This window comes from Watersipora subatra, chromosome 8 (assembly GCF_963576615.1).
Source record: "Watersipora subatra chromosome 8, tzWatSuba1.1, whole genome shotgun sequence".
Lineage (NCBI taxonomy): Eukaryota > Metazoa > Bryozoa > Gymnolaemata > Cheilostomatida > Watersiporidae > Watersipora > Watersipora subatra.
This window is the reverse complement of record NC_088715.1, coordinates 45667389-45686885: the sequence shown is the minus strand read 5'-3', so window position 1 is coordinate 45686885 and position 19497 is coordinate 45667389. Positions and strand designations below refer to the sequence as shown.

At 39.2% G+C, this 19497-nt stretch overlaps 25 non-coding genes across 25 annotated transcripts; all 25 read right to left on the bottom strand.

Moving 5' to 3' along the window:
* Positions 1–394: 394 nt before the first annotated feature.
* On the bottom strand, positions 395–466 carry Trnag-ucc (transfer RNA glycine (anticodon UCC)). Its single transcript has one exon. It is a non-coding gene; the product is annotated as a tRNA-Gly (tRNA).
* Positions 467–780: 314 nt separating this feature from the next.
* On the bottom strand, positions 781–852 carry Trnag-ucc (transfer RNA glycine (anticodon UCC)). Its single transcript has one exon. It is a non-coding gene; the product is annotated as a tRNA-Gly (tRNA).
* A 1726-nt stretch (positions 853–2578) lies between these two features.
* Positions 2579–2650, bottom strand: Trnag-ucc (transfer RNA glycine (anticodon UCC)). Its single transcript has one exon. It is a non-coding gene; the product is annotated as a tRNA-Gly (tRNA).
* Positions 2651–2982: 332 nt separating this feature from the next.
* On the bottom strand, positions 2983–3054 carry Trnag-ccc (transfer RNA glycine (anticodon CCC)). Its single transcript has one exon. It is a non-coding gene; the product is annotated as a tRNA-Gly (tRNA).
* A 701-nt stretch (positions 3055–3755) lies between these two features.
* Trnag-ucc (transfer RNA glycine (anticodon UCC)) lies at positions 3756–3827 on the bottom strand. Its single transcript has one exon. It is a non-coding gene; the product is annotated as a tRNA-Gly (tRNA).
* Positions 3828–4545: 718 nt separating this feature from the next.
* Trnag-ucc (transfer RNA glycine (anticodon UCC)) lies at positions 4546–4617 on the bottom strand. Its single transcript has one exon. It is a non-coding gene; the product is annotated as a tRNA-Gly (tRNA).
* Positions 4618–4950: 333 nt separating this feature from the next.
* Trnag-ccc (transfer RNA glycine (anticodon CCC)) lies at positions 4951–5022 on the bottom strand. The gene has a single exon. It is a non-coding gene; the product is annotated as a tRNA-Gly (tRNA).
* Positions 5023–5521: 499 nt separating this feature from the next.
* Trnag-ucc (transfer RNA glycine (anticodon UCC)) lies at positions 5522–5593 on the bottom strand. Its single transcript has one exon. It is a non-coding gene; the product is annotated as a tRNA-Gly (tRNA).
* Positions 5594–6515: 922 nt separating this feature from the next.
* Trnav-cac (transfer RNA valine (anticodon CAC)) lies at positions 6516–6587 on the bottom strand. Its single transcript has one exon. It is a non-coding gene; the product is annotated as a tRNA-Val (tRNA).
* A 1124-nt stretch (positions 6588–7711) lies between these two features.
* Positions 7712–7783, bottom strand: Trnav-cac (transfer RNA valine (anticodon CAC)). Its single transcript has one exon. It is a non-coding gene; the product is annotated as a tRNA-Val (tRNA).
* Positions 7784–8503: 720 nt separating this feature from the next.
* Trnag-ucc (transfer RNA glycine (anticodon UCC)) lies at positions 8504–8575 on the bottom strand. Its single transcript has one exon. It is a non-coding gene; the product is annotated as a tRNA-Gly (tRNA).
* Positions 8576–8888: 313 nt separating this feature from the next.
* Trnag-ucc (transfer RNA glycine (anticodon UCC)) lies at positions 8889–8960 on the bottom strand. The gene has a single exon. It is a non-coding gene; the product is annotated as a tRNA-Gly (tRNA).
* Positions 8961–10657: 1697 nt separating this feature from the next.
* Trnag-ccc (transfer RNA glycine (anticodon CCC)) lies at positions 10658–10729 on the bottom strand. The gene has a single exon. It is a non-coding gene; the product is annotated as a tRNA-Gly (tRNA).
* A 332-nt stretch (positions 10730–11061) lies between these two features.
* On the bottom strand, positions 11062–11133 carry Trnag-ccc (transfer RNA glycine (anticodon CCC)). Its single transcript has one exon. It is a non-coding gene; the product is annotated as a tRNA-Gly (tRNA).
* Positions 11134–11632: 499 nt separating this feature from the next.
* Trnag-ucc (transfer RNA glycine (anticodon UCC)) lies at positions 11633–11704 on the bottom strand. The gene has a single exon. It is a non-coding gene; the product is annotated as a tRNA-Gly (tRNA).
* A 333-nt stretch (positions 11705–12037) lies between these two features.
* On the bottom strand, positions 12038–12109 carry Trnag-ccc (transfer RNA glycine (anticodon CCC)). Its single transcript has one exon. It is a non-coding gene; the product is annotated as a tRNA-Gly (tRNA).
* Positions 12110–12627: 518 nt separating this feature from the next.
* On the bottom strand, positions 12628–12699 carry Trnag-ucc (transfer RNA glycine (anticodon UCC)). Its single transcript has one exon. It is a non-coding gene; the product is annotated as a tRNA-Gly (tRNA).
* A 718-nt stretch (positions 12700–13417) lies between these two features.
* On the bottom strand, positions 13418–13489 carry Trnag-ucc (transfer RNA glycine (anticodon UCC)). The gene has a single exon. It is a non-coding gene; the product is annotated as a tRNA-Gly (tRNA).
* Positions 13490–13803: 314 nt separating this feature from the next.
* Trnag-ucc (transfer RNA glycine (anticodon UCC)) lies at positions 13804–13875 on the bottom strand. The gene has a single exon. It is a non-coding gene; the product is annotated as a tRNA-Gly (tRNA).
* A 1726-nt stretch (positions 13876–15601) lies between these two features.
* On the bottom strand, positions 15602–15673 carry Trnag-ucc (transfer RNA glycine (anticodon UCC)). The gene has a single exon. It is a non-coding gene; the product is annotated as a tRNA-Gly (tRNA).
* Positions 15674–16005: 332 nt separating this feature from the next.
* Trnag-ccc (transfer RNA glycine (anticodon CCC)) lies at positions 16006–16077 on the bottom strand. The gene has a single exon. It is a non-coding gene; the product is annotated as a tRNA-Gly (tRNA).
* Positions 16078–16778: 701 nt separating this feature from the next.
* Trnag-ucc (transfer RNA glycine (anticodon UCC)) lies at positions 16779–16850 on the bottom strand. Its single transcript has one exon. It is a non-coding gene; the product is annotated as a tRNA-Gly (tRNA).
* Positions 16851–17568: 718 nt separating this feature from the next.
* On the bottom strand, positions 17569–17640 carry Trnag-ucc (transfer RNA glycine (anticodon UCC)). Its single transcript has one exon. It is a non-coding gene; the product is annotated as a tRNA-Gly (tRNA).
* Positions 17641–17973: 333 nt separating this feature from the next.
* Trnag-ccc (transfer RNA glycine (anticodon CCC)) lies at positions 17974–18045 on the bottom strand. The gene has a single exon. It is a non-coding gene; the product is annotated as a tRNA-Gly (tRNA).
* A 499-nt stretch (positions 18046–18544) lies between these two features.
* On the bottom strand, positions 18545–18616 carry Trnag-ucc (transfer RNA glycine (anticodon UCC)). Its single transcript has one exon. It is a non-coding gene; the product is annotated as a tRNA-Gly (tRNA).
* Between the last annotated feature and the right edge of the window lie 881 nt (positions 18617–19497).

Below are 19497 nucleotides of genomic sequence, written 5' to 3'. Positions count from 1 at the left end.
TAAAGATGTGCATCAGCCGGGAATTGAACACGGATCCATTGTTTAGAAAGCAACCATGTAAACTGTCACACAACTGGTTCAATTACAACACTTTTATTATGTTTCAGAAAACGCGTTTGAGGTAATTTGATGGCGCAATAAATCCTGTGAATTTGATGAAAAGAACCACAACAAATATTGAGGACTGGCTATGGAGGTCATACAAAGATGTGCATCAGCCTGGTATCGAACCCGGATCTATTGCGCTAACCTTTACACCACTGATGCAGTTGTAACACATACTGTATTTCGACTAGAACCTTTGAGGTGAAAAGATGGCGTTACAAAGCCTGTGAGTTTGATTAAAAGAACCACAACAAATATTGAGGACTGGCCATGGTGTCATATAAAGATGTGCATCAGCCGGGAATCGAACCCGGATCTATTGCTTGGAAGGCAACAATGCTAACCTTTACACCACTGATGCAATTGAAACAGGTATTTCGTTTTTCAAAAAAAACGTTAGAGTTAAAAAGAAGGCGTAACGAGACCTGTGAGTTTGATGAAAAGAACCACAACAATTTTGGAGGGCTGGTTATGGAGGTCATACACAAATGTGCATCAGCCTGGTATCGAACCCGGATCTATTGCGCTAACCTTTACACCACTGATGCAGTTGTAACACATACTGTATTTCGACTAGAACCTTTGAGGTGAAAAGATGGCGTTACAAAGCCTGTGAGTTTGATTAAAAGAACCACAACAAATATTGAGGACTGGCCATGGTGTCATATAAAGATGTGCATCAGCCGGGAATCGAACCCGGATCTATTGCTTGGAAGGCAACAATGCTAACCTTTACACCACTGATGCAATTGAAACAGGTATTTCGTTTTTCAGAAAAAACGTTAGAGTTAAAAAGATGGCGTAACGAGACCTGTGAGTTTGATGAAAAGAACCAAAAAAATTTTTGAGGAGTGGCGTTGGAGGTCATACAAAAATGTGCATCAGCCGGGAATTGAGTTCGGATATAATTCTAGGACTGTAACAATGCTAACCTTTACACAACTGACCATATTGTAACACTTATACCGTGTTTAAGGAAAGAAGTTTGAGATAAAACGATGGTGTAACATGACCTGTTAGTTTGTTAAAAAGAACCACAAAAAGTAATGGGGACTGGCTATGATGGTCATACAAAAAATGTGCATCAGCCGGGAATCGAACCCAGATCTATTGCTTCATAAAAAATGCTAACCTTTACACCACTGATGCAATTGAAACAGTTATTTCGTTTTTCAGAAAAAACGTTAGAGGTACAAAGAATGCATAATGAGACCCGTGAGTTTGATGAAAAGAACCACAACAATTTTGGAGGGCTGGTTATGGAGGTCATACACAAATGTGCATCAGCCGGGAGTCGAATCTGGATATAATTCTGGGAAGGTAACAATGCTAACCTTTACACCACTAATCATATTGTAACACCTATACCGTGTTTCAGGAGAGACGTTTGAGGTAAAACGATGGCGTAAAATGACCTGTTAGTTTGATAAAAAAAACCACAAAAAATATTGGGGACTGGCCATGGTGGTCATAAAAAGATGTGCATCAGCCGGGAATCGAACCCGGATCAATTCCTTGGGAAGCAACAATGCTAACTTTTACACTACCGATGCAATTGTAACAGGTATTTCGTTTTTCAGAAAAAACGTTAGAGTTAAAAAGATGGCGTAACGAGACCTGTGAGTTTGATGAAAAGAACCACAAAAATTTTTGAGGAGTGGCTTTGGAGGTCATACAAAAATGTGCATCAGCCGGGAATTGAGTTTGGATATAATTCTAGGACTGTAACAATGCTAACCTTTACACAACTGACCATATTTTAACACTTATACCGTGTTTAAGGAAAGAAGTTTGAGATAAAACGATGGTGTAACATGACCTGTTAGTTTGTTAAAAAGAACCACAAAAAGTAATGGGGACTGGCTATGATGGTCATACAAAAAATGTGCATCAGCCGGGAATCGAACCCAGATCTATTGCTTCATAAACAATGCTAACCTTTACACCACTGATGCAATTGAAACAGTTATTTCGTTTTTCAGAAAAAACGTTAGAGGTACAAAGAATGCATAATGAGACCCGTGAGTTTGATGAAAAGAACCACAACAATTTTGGAGGGCTGGTTATGGAGGTCATACACAAATGTGCATCAGCCGGGAGTCGAATCTGGATATAATTCTGGGAAGGTAACAATGCTAACCTTTACACCACTAATCATATTGTAACACCTATACCGTGTTTCAGGAGAGACGTTTGAGGTAAAACGATGGCGTAAAATGACCTGTTAGTTTGATAAAAAAAACCACAAAAAATATTGGGGACTGGCCATGGTGGTCATAAAAAGATGTGCATCAGCCGGGAATCGAACCCGGATCAATTCCTTGGGAAGAAACAATGCTAACTTTTACACCACCAATGCAATTGTAACACATACCGTATTTCAGCAAAATCCTTTGAGGTGGAAAGATGGCGCAACAAAACCTGTGAGTTTGGTAAAAAGAACCACCACAAAAATTGAGGTCATACAAAGATGTGCATCAGCCGGGAATCGAACCCAGATCTATTGCTTGGAAGGCAACAATGCTAACCTTTACACCACTGATGCAATTGAAACAGGTATTTCGTTTTTCAGAAAAAACGTTAGAGTTAAAAAGATGGCGTAACGAGACCTGTGAGTTTGATGAAAAGAACCACAAAAATTTTTGAGGAATGGCTTTGGAGGTCATACAAAAATGTGCATCAGCCAGGAATTGAGTCCGGATATAATTCTAGGACTGTAACAATGCTAACCTTTACACAACTGACCATATTGTAACACTTATACCGTGTTTCAGGAGAGACGTTTGAGGTAAAACGATGGCGTAAAATGACCTGTTAGTTTGATAAAAAAAACCACAAAAAATATTGGGGACTGGACATGGTGGTCATAAAAAGATGTGCATCAGCCGGGAATCGAACCCGGATCAATTGCTTGGGAAGCAACAATGCTAACTTTTACACCACCAATGCAATTGTAACACATACCGTATTTCAGCAAAATCCTTTGAGGTGGAAAGATGGCGCAACAAAACCTGTGAGTTTGATAAAAAGAACCACAACAAAAATTGAGGTCATACAAAGACATGCATGAGCCGGGAAACGAACTTGGATCTATTGTTTGGAAAGCAACAATACTAACATTTACCCCACTGATGCCCTTAAAACACTTACATTATGTTTTACCGAAAACGTGTGAGGTAGCATGATGCCTCAACAAAACTTGTTAATTTGATAAAACAAACCTCAATAACAATTGAAGGCTTGCAGAAGCGGTCATATAAAGATGCGCATCAGCCGGCAATTGAACACGGATCTATTGTTTAGACATCAACCATGCAAACTGTTACACCACTGATGCAAGCACAACATTTTTATTATATTTCAGAAAACGTGCTTGAGGTAATTTGATGGCGCAATAAATCCTGTGAATTTGATGAAAAGAACCACAACAAATATTGAGGACTGGCTATGGAGGTCATAGAAAGATGTGCATCAGCCTGGTATCGAACCCGGATCTATTGCGCTAAACTTTACACCACTGATGCAGTTGTAACACATACTGTATTTCGACTAGAACCTTTGAGGTGAAAAGATAGCGTTACAAAGCCTGTGAGTTTGATTAAAAGAACCACAACAAATATTGAGGACTGGCATGGTGTCATATAAAGATGTGCATCAGCTGCGAATCGAACCCAGATCTATTGCTTGGAAGGCAACAATGCTAACCTTTACACCACTGATGCAATTGAAACAGGTATTTCGTTTTTCAGAAAAAACGTTAGAGTTAAAAAGGTGGCGTAACGAGACCTGTGAGTTTGATGAAAAGAACCACAAAAAGTAATGGGGACTGGCTATGATGGTCATACAAAAAATGTGCATCAGCCGGGAATCGAACCCAGATCTATTGCTTCATAAACAATGCTAACCTTTACACCACTGATGCAATTGAAACAGTTATTTCGTTTTTCAGAAAAAACGTTAGAGGTACAAAGAATGCATAATGAGACCCGTGAGTTTGATGAAAAGAACCACAACAATTTTGGAGGGCTGGTTATGGAGGTCATACACAAATGTGCATCAGCCGGGAGTCGAATCTGGATATAATTCTGGGAAGGTAACAATGCTAACCTTTACACCACTAATCATATTGTAACACCTATACCGTGTTTCAGGAGAGACGTTTGAGGTAAACCGATGGCGTAAAATGACCTGTTAGTTTGATAAAAAAAACCACAAAAAACATTGGGGACTGGACATGGTGGTCATAAAAAGATGTGCATCAGCCGAGAATCGAACCCGGATCTATTGCTTGGGAAGCAACAATACTAACTTTTACACTACCGATGCAATTGTAACATATACCATAATTCAGCAAAATCCTTTGAGGTGAAAAGATGACGCAACAAAACCTGTGAGTTTGGTAAAAAGAACCACCACAAAAATTGAGGTCATACAAAGATGTGCATCAGCCGGGAATCAAACCCAGATCTATTGCTTGGAAGGCAACAATGCTAACCTTTACACCACTGATGCAATTGAAACAGGTATTTCGTTTTTCAGAAAAAACGTTAGAGTTAAAAAGATGGCGTAACGAGACCTGTGAGTTTGATGAAAAGAACCACAAAAATTTTTGAGGAATGGCTTTGGAGGTCATACAAAAATGTGCATCAGCCGCGAATTGAGTTCGGATATAATTCTAGGACTGTAACAATGCTAACCTTTACACAACTGACCATATTGTAACACTTATACCGTGTTTAAGGAAAGATGTTTGAGATAAAACGATGGCGTAACATGACCTGTTAGTTTGTTAAAAAGAACCACAAAAAGTAATGGGGACTGGCAATGATGGTCATACAAAAAATGTGCATCAGCCGGGAATCGAACCCGGATCTATTGCTTGGGAAGCAACAATGCTAACTTTTACACCACCAATGCAATTGTAACACATACCGTATTTCAACAAAATCCTTTGAGGTGGAAAGATGGCGCAACAAAAACCTGTGAGTTTGATAAAAAGAACCACAACAAAAATTGAGGTCATACAAAGATGTGCATGAGCCGAGAATCGAACCCGGATCTATTGCTTGGAAGGCAACAATGCTAACCTTTACACCACTGATGCAGTTGTAACACCTACCGTATTTCGATTAGAACCTTTGAGGTGAAAAGATGGCGTTACAAAGCCTGTGAGTTTGACTAAAAGAACCACAACAAATAATGAGGACTGCCATGGTGTCATATAAAGATGCGCATCAGCTGCGAATCGAACCCGGATCTATTGCTTGGGAAGCAACAATGCTAACTTTTACACTACCGATGCAATTGTAACATATACCATAATTCAGCAAAATCCTTTGAGGTGAAAAGATGGCGCAACAAAACCTGTGAGTTTGGTAAAAAGAACCACCACAAAAATTGAGATCATACAAAGATGTGCATCAGCCGGGAATCGAACCCAGATCTATTGCTTGGAAGGCAACAATGCTAACCTTTACACCACTGATGCAATTGAAACAGGTATTTCGTTTTTCAGAAAAAACGTTAGAGTTAAAAAGATGGCGTAACGAGACCTGTGAGTTTGATGAAAAGAACCACAACAATTTTTGAGGAATGGCTTTGGAGGTCATACAAAAATGTGCATCAGCCGGGAATTGAGTCCGGATATAATTCTAGGACTGTAACAATGCTAACTTTTACACAACTGACCATATTGTAACACTTATACCGTGTTTCAGGAGAGACGTTTGAGGTAAACCGATGGCGTAAAATGACCTGTTAGTTTGATAAAAAAAACCACAAAAAATATTGGGGACTGGCCATGGTGGTCATAAAAAGATGTGCATCAGCCGGGAATCGAACCCAGATCAATTGCTTGGGAAGCAACAATGCTAACTTTTACCCCACCAGTGCAATTGTAACACATACCGTATTTCAGCAAAATCCTTTGAGGTGGAAAGATGGCGCAACAAAACCTGTGAGTTTGATAAAAAGAACCACAACAAAAATTGAGGTCATACAAAGATGTGCATGAGCCGGGAAACGAACTTGGATCTATTGTTTGGAAAGCAACAATACTAACATTTACCCCACTGATGCCCTTAAAACACTTATATTATGTTTTACCGAAAACGTGTGAGGTAGCATGATGCCTCAACAAAACTTGTTAATTTGATAAAACAAACCTCAATAACAATTGAAGGCTTGCAGAAGTGGTCATATAAAGATGCGCATCAGCCGGCAATTGAACACGGATTTATTGTTTAGACGTCAACCATGCAAACTGTTACACCACTGATGCAAGCACAACATTTTTATTATATTTCAGAAAACGTGCTTGAGGTAATTTGATGGCGCAATAAATCCTGTGAATTTGATGAAAAGAACCACAACAAATATTGAGAACTGGCTATGGAGGTCATACAAATATGTGCATCAGTTGGGAATCGAACCCATATCTATTGCTTGTGAAGCAACAATGCTAACCTTTACACCACTGATGCAATTGTAACAGTTATTTCGTTTTTCAGAAAAAACCTTTGAGTTAAAAAGATGGCGTAACGAGACCAGTGAGTTTGATAAAAAGAACCACCATAATTATTGAGGACTTGCTATGGCGGTCAGAAAAAAGCATGCATCAGCCGGGAAACAAACTTGGGTCTATTGTTTGGAAAGCAACAATGCTAACATTTACCCCACTGATGCCCTTAAAACACTTATATCATGTTTCAGCGAAAACGTGTGAGGTAGCATGATGCCTCAACAAAACCTGTGAGTTTGATAAAACAAACCTCAAGAACGATTGAAGTCTGGCAGAAGCAGTCATAAAAAGATCTGCATCCGCGGGGAATTGAAGACGGATCCATTGTTTAGAAGTCAACCATGCAAACTGTTACACCACTGATGCAGTTACAACATTTTTATTATGTTTCAGAAAACGCGCTTGAGGTAATTTAATGGCGCAACAAATCCTGTGAATTTGATGAAAAGAACCACAACAAATATTGAGGACTGGCTATGGAGGTCATACAAAAATGTGCATCAGCCTGGTATCGAACCCGGATCTATTGCTTGTGAAGCAACAATGCTAACTTTCACACCACCGATGCAATTGTAACACATACCGTATTTCATCAAAATCCTTTAAGGTGGAAAGATGGCGCAACAAAACCTGTGAGTTTGATAAAAAGAACCACAACAAACATTGAGGTCATACAAAGATGTGCATTAGCCGGGAAACGAACTTGGATCTATTGTTTGGAAAGCAACAATACTAAGATTTACCCCACTGATGCCCTTAAAACACTTACCTTTTGTTTTACCAAAATTGTGTGAGGTAGCATGATGCCTCGACAAAACCTGGTAATTTGATAAAACAAACCTCAATAACAATTGAAGGCTTGCAGAAGTGGTCATATAAAGATGCGCATCAGCCGGGAATTGAACACGGATCCATTGTTTAGAAGTCAACCATGCAAACTGTTACACCACTGATGCAATTACAACATTTTTATTATGTTTCAGAAAACGCGCTTGAGGTAATTTGATGGCGCAATAAATCCTGTGAATTTGATGAAAAGAACCACAACAAATATTGAGAACTGGCTATGGAGGTCATACAAATATGTGCATCAGTTGGGAATCGAACCCATATCTATTGCTTGTGAAGCAACAATGCTAACCTTTACACCACTGATGCAATTGTAACAGTTATTTCGTTTTTCAGAAAAAACATTTGAGTTAAAAAGATGGCGTAACGAGACCTGTGAGTTTGATAAAAAGAACCACCATAATTATTGAGGACTGGCTAGGGCGGTCAGAAAAAAGCATGCATCAGCCAGGAAACGAACTTGGATCCATTGTTTGGAAAGCAACAATACTAACATTTACACCACTAATGCCCTTAAAACACTTATATTATGGTTCAACAAAAACGTGTGAGGTAGCGTTATGCCTCAACAAAACTTGTTAGTTTGATAAAACAGACTTCAATAACATTCGAAGACTGTCAGATGCAGTCATACAAAAATGTGCATCAGCCGGGAGTCGGATCTGGATATAATTCTGGGAAGGTAACAATGCGAACCTTTACACCACTAATCATATTGTAACACCTATACCGTGTTTTAGGAGAGACGTTTGAGGTGAAAAGATGGCGTAAAATGACCTGTTAGTTTGATAAAAAAAACCACAAAAAATATTGGGGACTGGCCATGGTGGTCATAAAAAGATGTGCATCAGCCAGGAATCGAACCCGGATCTATTGCTTGTCAAGCAACAATGCTAACTTTTACACCACCAATGCAATTGTAACACATACCGTATTTCAGCAAAATCCTTTGAGGTGAAAAGATGACGCAACAAAACTTGTGAGTTTGATAAAAAAAACCACCACAATTATTGAGGTCATACAAAGATGTGCATCAGCCGGGAATCGAACCCAGATCTATTGCTTGGAAGGCAACAATGCTAACCTTTACACCACTGATGCAGTTGTAACTCCTACCGTATTTCGATTAGAACCTTTGAGGTGAAAAGATGGTGTTACAAAGCCTGTGTGTTTGATTAAAAGAACCACAACAAATATTGAGGACTGGCCATGGTGTCACATAAAGATGTGCATCAGCTGCGAATCGAACCCGGATCTATTGCTTGTGAAGCAACAATGCTAACTTTTACACTACCGATGCAATTGTAATATATACCATAATTCAGCAAAATCTTTTGAGGTGATAAGATGACGCAACAAAACCTGTGAGTTTGGTAAAAAGAACCACCACAAAAATTGAGGTCATACAAAGATGTGCATCAGCCGGGAATCGAACCCAGATCTATTGCTTGGAAGGCAACAATGCTAACCTGTACACCACTGATGCAATTGAAACAGGTATTTCGTTTTTCAGAAAAAACGTTAGAGTTAAAAAGATGGCGTAACGAGACCTGTGAGTTTGATGAAAAGAACCACAACAATTTTTGAGGAATGGCTTTGGAGGTCATACAAAAATGTGCATCAGCCGGGAATTGAGTTCGGATATAATTCTAGGACTGTAACAATGCTAACCTTTACGCAACTGACCATATTGTAACACTTATACCGTGTTTCAGGAGAGACGTTTGAGGTAAAACGATGGCGTAAAATGACTTGTTAGTTTGATAAAAAAAACCACAAAAAATATTGGGGACTGGCCATGGTGGTCATAAAAAGATGTGCATCAGCCAGGAATCGAACCCGGATCAATTGCTTGGGAAGCAACAATGCTAACTTTTACACCACCAATGCAATTGTAACACATACCGTATTTCAGCAAAATCCTTTGAGGTGGAAAGATGGCGCAACAAAACCTGTGAGTTTGATAAAAAGAACCACAACAAAAATTGAGGTCATACAAAGATGTGCATGAGCTGGGAAACGAACTTGGATCTATTGTTTGGAAAGCAACAATACTAACATTTACCCCACTGATGCCCTTAAAACACTTACATTATGTTTTACCGAAAACGTGTGAGGTAGCATGATGCCTCAACAAAACTTGTTAATTTGATAAAACAAACCTCAATAACAATTGAAGGCTTGCAGAAGCGGTCATATAAAGATGCGCATCAGCCGGCAATTGAACACGGATCTATTGTTTAGACGTCAGCCATGCAAACTGTTACACCACTGATGCAAGCACAACATTTGTATTATATTTCAGAAAACGTGCTTGAGGTAATTTGATGGCGCAATAAATCCTGTGAAATTGATGAAAAGAACCACAACAAATATTGAGGACTGGCTATGGAGGTCATACAAAGATGTGCATCAGCCTGGTATCGAACCCGGATCTATTGCGCTAAACTTTACACCACTGATGCAGTTGTAACACATACTGTATTTCGACTAGAACCTTTGAGGTGAAAAGATAGCGTTACAAAGCCTGTGAGTTTGATTAAAAGAACCACAACAAATATTGAGGACTGACCATGGTGTCATATAAAGATGTGCATCAGCTGCGAATCGAACCCGGATCTATTGCTTGTCAAGCAACAATGCTAACTTTTACACTACCGATGCAATTGTAACATATACCATAACTCAGCAAAATCCTTTGAGGTGAAAAGATGACGCAACAAAACCTGTGAGTTTGGTAAAAAAAACCACCACAAAAATTGAGGTCATACAAAGATGTGCATCAGCTGGGAATCAAACCCGGATCTATTGCTTGGAAGGCAACAATGCTAACCTTTACACCACTGATGCAATTGAAACAGGTATTTCGTTTTTCAGAAAAAACATTATAGTTAAAAAGATGGCGTAACGAGACCTGTGAGTTTGATGAAAAGAACCACAAAAATTTTTGAGGAATGGCTTTGGAGGTCATACAAAAATGTGCATCAGCCGGGAATTGAGTCCCGATATAATTCTAGGACTGTAACAGTGCTAACCTTTACACAACTGACCATATTGTAATACTTATACCGTGTTTAAGGAAAGATGTTTGAGATAAAACGATGGCGTAACATAAACTGTTAGTTTGTTAAAAAGAACCACAAAAAGTAATGGGGACTGGCTATGATGGTCATACAAAAAGTGTGCATCAGCCGGGAATCGAACCCGGATCTATTGCTTGGGAAGCAACAATGCTAACTTTTACACCACTGATGCAATTGAAACAGTTATTTCGTTTTTCAGAAAAAACGTTAGAGGTACAAAGAATGCATAATGAGACCCGTGAGTTTGATGAAAAGAACCACAACAATTTTGGAGGACTGGCTATGGAGGTCATACACAAATGTGCATCAGCCGGGAGTCGAATCTGGATATAATTCTGGGAAGGTAACAATGCTAACCTTTACACCACTAATCATATTGTAACACCTATACCGTGTTTCAGGAGAGACGTTTGAGGTAAAACGATGGCGTAAAATGACCTGTTAGTTTGATGAAAAAAAACCACAAAAAAATTGGGGACTGGCCATGGTGGTCATAAAAAGATGTGCATCAGCCGGGAATCGAACCCGGATCAATTGCTTGGGAAGCAACAATGCTAACTTTTACACCACCAATGCAATTGTAACACATACCGTATTTCAGCAAAATCCTTTGAGGTAGAAAGATGGCGCAACAAAACCTGTGAGTTTGATAAAAAGAACCACAACAAAAATTGAGGTCATACAAAGATGTGCATGAGCCGGGAATCGAACCCGGATCTTTTGCTTGGAAGGCAACAATGCTAACCTTTACACCACTGATGCAGTTGTAACACCTACCGTATTTCGATTAGAACCTTTGAGGTGAAAAGATGGCGTTACAAAGCCTGTGAGTTTGATTAAAAGAACCACAACAAATATTGAGGACTGGCCATGGTGTCATATAAAGATGTGCATCAGCTGCGAATCGAACCCGGATCTATTGCTTATCAAACAACAATGCTAACTTTTACACTACCGATGCAATTGTAACATATACCATAATTCAGCAAAATCCTTTGAGGTGAAAAGATGACGCAACAAAACCTGTGAGTTTGGTAAAAAGAACCACCACAAAAATTGAGGTCATACAAAGATGTGCATCAGCCGGGAATCGAACCCAGATCTATTGCTTGGAAGGCAACAATGCTAACCTTTACACCACTGATGCAATTGAAACAGGTATTTCGTTTTTCAGAAAAAACGTTAGAGTTAAAAAGATGGCGTAACGAGACCTGTGAGTTTGATGAAAAGAACCACAAAAATTTTTGAGGAATGGCTTTGGAGGTCATACAAAAATGTGCATCAGCCGCGAATTGAGTTCGGATATAATTCTAGGACTGTAACAATGCTAACCTTTACACAACTGACCATATTGTAACACTTATACCGTGTTTAAGGAAAGATGTTTGAGATAAAACGATGGCGTAACATGACCTGTTAGTTTGTTAAAAAGAACCACAAAAAGTAATGGGGACTGGCTATGATGGTCATACAAAAAATGTGCATCAGCCGGGAATCGAACCCGGATCTATTGCTTGGGAAGCAACAATGCTAACCTTTACACCACTGATGCAATTGAAACAGTTATTTCGTTTTTCAGAAAAAACGTTAGAGGTACAAAGAATGCATAATGAGACCCGTGAGTTTGACGAAAAGAACCACAACAATTTTGGAGGACTGGTTATGGAGGTCATACACAAATGGGCATCAGCCGGGAGTCGAATCTGGATATAATTCTGGGAAGGTAACAATGCGAACCTTTACACCACTAATCATATTGTAACACCTATACCGTGTTTCAGGAGAGACGTTTGAGGTAAAACGATGGCGTAAAATGACCTGTTAGTTTGATAAAAAAAACCACAAAAAATATTGGGGACTGGACATGGTGGTCATAAAAAGATGTGCATCAGCTGGGAATCGAACCCGGATCAATTGCTTGGGAAGCAACAATGCTAACTTTTACACTACCGATGCAATTGTAACATATACCATAGTTCAGCAAAATCCTTTGAGGTGAAAAGATGACGCAACAAAACCTGTGAGTTTGGTAAAAAGAACCACCACAAAAATTGAGGTCATACAAAGATGTGCATCAGCCGGGAATCGAACCCAGATCTATTGCTTGGAAGGCAACAATGCTAACCTTTACACCACTGATGCAATTGAAACAGGTATTTCGTTTTTCAGAAAAAACGTTAGAGTTAAAAAGATGGCGTAACGAGACCTGTGAGTTTGATAAAAAAAACCACCACAATTATTGAGGACTGGCTAGGGCGGTCAGAAAAAAGTATGCATCAGCTAGGAAACGAACTTGGATCTATTGTTTGGAAAGCTACAATACAAACAATTACACCACTGATGTCTTTAAAACACCTATCTTATGTTTCAACGAATACGTGCGAGGCAGCATGATGCCTCAACAAAACTTGTTAGTTTGATAAAACAAACCTATATAACAATTGAAGGCTGGCAGAAGAGGTCATATAAAGATGTGCATCAGCCGGGAATTGAACACGGATCCATTGTTTAGAAAGCAACCATGTAAACTGTCACACAACTGGTTCAATTACAACACTTTTATTATGTTTCAGAAAACGCGTTTGAGGTAATTTGATGGCGCAATAAATCCTGTGAATTTGATGAAAAGAACCACAACAAATATTGAGGACTGGCTATGGAGGTCATACAAAGATGTGCATCAGCCTGGTATCGAACCCGGATCTATTGCGCTAACCTTTACACCACTGATGCAGTTGTAACACATACTGTATTTCGACTAGAACCTTTGAGGTGAAAAGATGGCGTTACAAAGCCTGTGAGTTTGATTAAAAGAACCACAACAAATATTGAGGACTGGCCATGGTGTCATATAAAGATGTGCATCAGCCGGGAATCGAACCCGGATCTATTGCTTGGAAGGCAACAATGCTAACCTTTACACCACTGATGCAATTGAAACAGGTATTTCGTTTTTCAAAAAAAACGTTAGAGTTAAAAAGAAGGCGTAACGAGACCTGTGAGTTTGATGAAAAGAACCACAACAATTTTGGAGGGCTGGTTATGGAGGTCATACACAAATGTGCATCAGCCTGGTATCGAACCCGGATCTATTGCGCTAACCTTTACACCACTGATGCAGTTGTAACACATACTGTATTTCGACTAGAACCTTTGAGGTGAAAAGATGGCGTTACAAAGCCTGTGAGTTTGATTAAAAGAACCACAACAAATATTGAGGACTGGCCATGGTGTCATATAAAGATGTGCATCAGCCGGGAATCGAACCCGGATCTATTGCTTGGAAGGCAACAATGCTAACCTTTACACCACTGATGCAATTGAAACAGGTATTTCGTTTTTCAGAAAAAACGTTAGAGTTAAAAAGATGGCGTAACGAGACCTGTGAGTTTGATGAAAAGAACCAAAAAAATTTTTGAGGAGTGGCGTTGGAGGTCATACAAAAATGTGCATCAGCCGGGAATTGAGTTCGGATATAATTCTAGGACTGTAACAATGCTAACCTTTACACAACTGACCATATTGTAACACTTATACCGTGTTTAAGGAAAGAAGTTTGAGATAAAACGATGGTGTAACATGACCTGTTAGTTTGTTAAAAAGAACCACAAAAAGTAATGGGGACTGGCTATGATGGTCATACAAAAAATGTGCATCAGCCGGGAATCGAACCCAGATCTATTGCTTCATAAAAAATGCTAACCTTTACACCACTGATGCAATTGAAACAGTTATTTCGTTTTTCAGAAAAAACGTTAGAGGTACAAAGAATGCATAATGAGACCCGTGAGTTTGATGAAAAGAACCACAACAATTTTGGAGGGCTGGTTATGGAGGTCATACACAAATGTGCATCAGCCGGGAGTCGAATCTGGATATAATTCTGGGAAGGTAACAATGCTAACCTTTACACCACTAATCATATTGTAACACCTATACCGTGTTTCAGGAGAGACGTTTGAGGTAAAACGATGGCGTAAAATGACCTGTTAGTTTGATAAAAAAAACCACAAAAAATATTGGGGACTGGCCATGGTGGTCATAAAAAGATGTGCATCAGCCGGGAATCGAACCCGGATCAATTCCTTGGGAAGCAACAATGCTAACTTTTACACTACCGATGCAATTGTAACAGGTATTTCGTTTTTCAGAAAAAACGTTAGAGTTAAAAAGATGGCGTAACGAGACCTGTGAGTTTGATGAAAAGAACCACAAAAATTTTTGAGGAGTGGCTTTGGAGGTCATACAAAAATGTGCATCAGCCGGGAATTGAGTTTGGATATAATTCTAGGACTGTAACAATGCTAACCTTTACACAACTGACCATATTTTAACACTTATACCGTGTTTAAGGAAAGAAGTTTGAGATAAAACGATGGTGTAACATGACCTGTTAGTTTGTTAAAAAGAACCACAAAAAGTAATGGGGACTGGCTATGATGGTCATACAAAAAATGTGCATCAGCCGGGAATCGAACCCAGATCTATTGCTTCATAAACAATGCTAACCTTTACACCACTGATGCAATTGAAACAGTTATTTCGTTTTTCAGAAAAAACGTTAGAGGTACAAAGAATGCATAATGAGACCCGTGAGTTTGATGAAAAGAACCACAACAATTTTGGAGGGCTGGTTATGGAGGTCATACACAAATGTGCATCAGCCGGGAGTCGAATCTGGATATAATTCTGGGAAGGTAACAATGCTAACCTTTACACCACTAATCATATTGTAACACCTATACCGTGTTTCAGGAGAGACGTTTGAGGTAAAACGATGGCGTAAAATGACCTGTTAGTTTGATAAAAAAAACCACAAAAAATATTGGGGACTGGCCATGGTGGTCATAAAAAGATGTGCATCAGCCGGGAATCGAACCCGGATCAATTCCTTGGGAAGAAACAATGCTAACTTTTACACCACCAATGCAATTGTAACACATACCGTATTTCAGCAAAATCCTTTGAGGTGGAAAGATGGCGCAACAAAACCTGTGAGTTTGGTAAAAAGAACCACCACAAAAATTGAGGTCATACAAAGATGTGCATCAGCCGGGAATCGAACCCAGATCTATTGCTTGGAAGGCAACAATGCTAACCTTTACACCACTGATGCAATTGAAACAGGTATTTCGTTTTTCAGAAAAAACGTTAGAGTTAAAAAGATGGCGTAACGAGACCTGTGAGTTTGATGAAAAGAACCACAAAAATTTTTGAGGAATGGCTTTGGAGGTCATACAAAAATGTGCATCAGCCAGGAATTGAGTCCGGATATAATTCTAGGACTGTAACAATGCTAACCTTTACACAACTGACCATATTGTAACACTTATACCGTGTTTCAGGAGAGACGTTTGAGGTAAAACGATGGCGTAAAATGACCTGTTAGTTTGATAAAAAAAACCACAAAAAATATTGGGGACTGGACATGGTGGTCATAAAAAGATGTGCATCAGCCGGGAATCGAACCCGGATCAATTGCTTGGGAAGCAACAATGCTAACTTTTACACCACCAATGCAATTGTAACACATACCGTATTTCAGCAAAATCCTTTGAGGTGGAAAGATGGCGCAACAAAACCTGTGAGTTTGATAAAAAGAACCACAACAAAAATTGAGGTCATACAAAGACATGCATGAGCCGGGAAACGAACTTGGATCTATTGTTTGGAAAGCAACAATACTAACATTTACCCCACTGATGCCCTTAAAACACTTACATTATGTTTTACCGAAAACGTGTGAGGTAGCATGATGCCTCAACAAAACTTGTTAATTTGATAAAACAAACCTCAATAACAATTGAAGGCTTGCAGAAGCGGTCATATAAAGATGCGCATCAGCCGGCAATTGAACACGGATCTATTGTTTAGACATCAACCATGCAAACTGTTACACCACTGATGCAAGCACAACATTTTTATTATATTTCAGAAAACGTGCTTGAGGTAATTTGATGGCGCAATAAATCCTGTGAATTTGATGAAAAGAACCACAACAAATATTGAGGACTGGCTATGGAGGTCATAGAAAGATGTGCATCAGCCTGGTATCGAACCCGGATCTATTGCGCTAAACTTTACACCACTGATGCAGTTGTAACACATACTGTATTTCGACTAGAACCTTTGAGGTGAAAAGATAGCGTTACAAAGCCTGTGAGTTTGATTAAAAGAACCACAACAAATATTGAGGACTGGCATGGTGTCATATAAAGATGTGCATCAGCTGCGAATCGAACCCAGATCTATTGCTTGGAAGGCAACAATGCTAACCTTTACACCACTGATGCAATTGAAACAGGTATTTCGTTTTTCAGAAAAAACGTTAGAGTTAAAAAGGTGGCGTAACGAGACCTGTGAGTTTGATGAAAAGAACCACAAAAAGTAATGGGGACTGGCTATGATGGTCATACAAAAAATGTGCATCAGCCGGGAATCGAACCCAGATCTATTGCTTCATAAACAATGCTAACCTTTACACCACTGATGCAATTGAAACAGTTATTTCGTTTTTCAGAAAAAACGTTAGAGGTACAAAGAATGCATAATGAGACCCGTGAGTTTGATGAAAAGAACCACAACAATTTTGGAGGGCTGGTTATGGAGGTCATACACAAATGTGCATCAGCCGGGAGTCGAATCTGGATATAATTCTGGGAAGGTAACAATGCTAACCTTTACACCACTAATCATATTGTAACACCTATACCGTGTTTCAGGAGAGACGTTTGAGGTAAACCGATGGCGTAAAATGACCTGTTAGTTTGATAAAAAAAACCACAAAAAACATTGGGGACTGGACATGGTGGTCATAAAAAGATGTGCATCAGCCGAGAATCGAACCCGGATCTATTGCTTGGGAAGCAACAATACTAACTTTTACACTACCGATGCAATTGTAACATATACCATAATTCAGCAAAATCCTTTGAGGTGAAAAGATGACGCAACAAAACCTGTGAGTTTGGTAAAAAGAACCACCACAAAAATTGAGGTCATACAAAGATGTGCATCAGCCGGGAATCAAACCCAGATCTATTGCTTGGAAGGCAACAATGCTAACCTTTACACCACTGATGCAATTGAAACAGGTATTTCGTTTTTCAGAAAAAACGTTAGAGTTAAAAAGATGGCGTAACGAGACCTGTGAGTTTGATGAAAAGAACCACAAAAATTTTTGAGGAATGGCTTTGGAGGTCATACAAAAATGTGCATCAGCCGCGAATTGAGTTCGGATATAATTCTAGGACTGTAACAATGCTAACCTTTACACAACTGACCATATTGTAACACTTATACCGTGTTTAAGGAAAGATGTTTGAGATAAAACGATGGCGTAACATGACCTGTTAGTTTGTTAAAAAGAACCACAAAAAGTAATGGGGACTGGCAATGATGGTCATACAAAAAATGTGCATCAGCCGGGAATCGAACCCGGATCTATTGCTTGGGAAGCAACAATGCTAACTTTTACACCACCAATGCAATTGTAACACATACCGTATTTCAACAAAATCCTTTGAGGTGGAAAGATGGCGCAACAAAAACCTGTGAGTTTGATAAAAAGAACCACAACAAAAATTGAGGTCATACAAAGATGTGCATGAGCCGAGAATCGAACCCGGATCTATTGCTTGGAAGGCAACAATGCTAACCTTTACACCACTGATGCAGTTGTAACACCTACCGTATTTCGATTAGAACCTTTGAGGTGAAAAGATGGCGTTACAAAGCCTGTGAGTTTGACTAAAAGAACCACAACAAATAATGAGGACTGCCATGGTGTCATATAAAGATGCGCATCAGCTGCGAATCGAACCCGGATCTATTGCTTGGGAAGCAACAATGCTAACTTTTACACTACCGATGCAATTGTAACATATACCATAATTCAGCAAAATCCTTTGAGGTGAAAAGATGGCGCAACAAAACCTGTGAGTTTGGTAAAAAGAACCACCACAAAAATTGAGATCATACAAAGATGTGCATCAGCCGGGAATCGAACCCAGATCTATTGCTTGGAAGGCAACAATGCTAACCTTTACACCACTGATGCAATTGAAACAGGTATTTCGTTTTTCAGAAAAAACGTTAGAGTTAAAAAGATGGCGTAACGAGACCTGTGAGTTTGATGAAAAGAACCACAACAATTTTTGAGGAATGGCTTTGGAGGTCATACAAAAATGTGCATCAGCCGGGAATTGAGTCCGGATATAATTCTAGGACTGTAACAATGCTAACTTTTACACAACTGACCATATTGTAACACTTATACCGTGTTTCAGGAGAGACGTTTGAGGTAAACCGATGGCGTAAAATGACCTGTTAGTTTGATAAAAAAAACCACAAAAAATATTGGGGACTGGCCATGGTGGTCATAAAAAGATGTGCATCAGCCGGGAATCGAACCCAGATCAATTGCTTGGGAAGCAACAATGCTAACTTTTACCCCACCAATGCAATTGTAACACATACCGTATTTCAGCAAAATCCTTTGAGGTGGAAAGATGGCGCAACAAAACCTGTGAGTTTGATAAAAAGAACCACAACAAAAATTGAGGTCATACAAAGATGTGCATGAGCCGGGAAACGAACTTGGATCTATTGTTTGGAAAGCAACAATACTAACATTTACCCCACTGATGCCCTTAAAACACTTATATTATGTTTTACCGAAAACGTGTGAGGTAGCATGATGCCTCAACAAAACTTGTTAATTTGATAAAACAAACCTCAATAACAATTGAAGGCTTGCAGAAGTGGTCATATAAAGATGCGCATCAGCCGGCAATTGAACACGGATTTATTGTTTAGACGTCAACCATGCAAACTGTTACACCACTGATGCAAGCACAACATTTTTATTATATTTCAGAAAACGTGCTTGAGGTAATTTGATGGCGCAATAAATCCTGTGAATTTGATGAAAAGAACCAC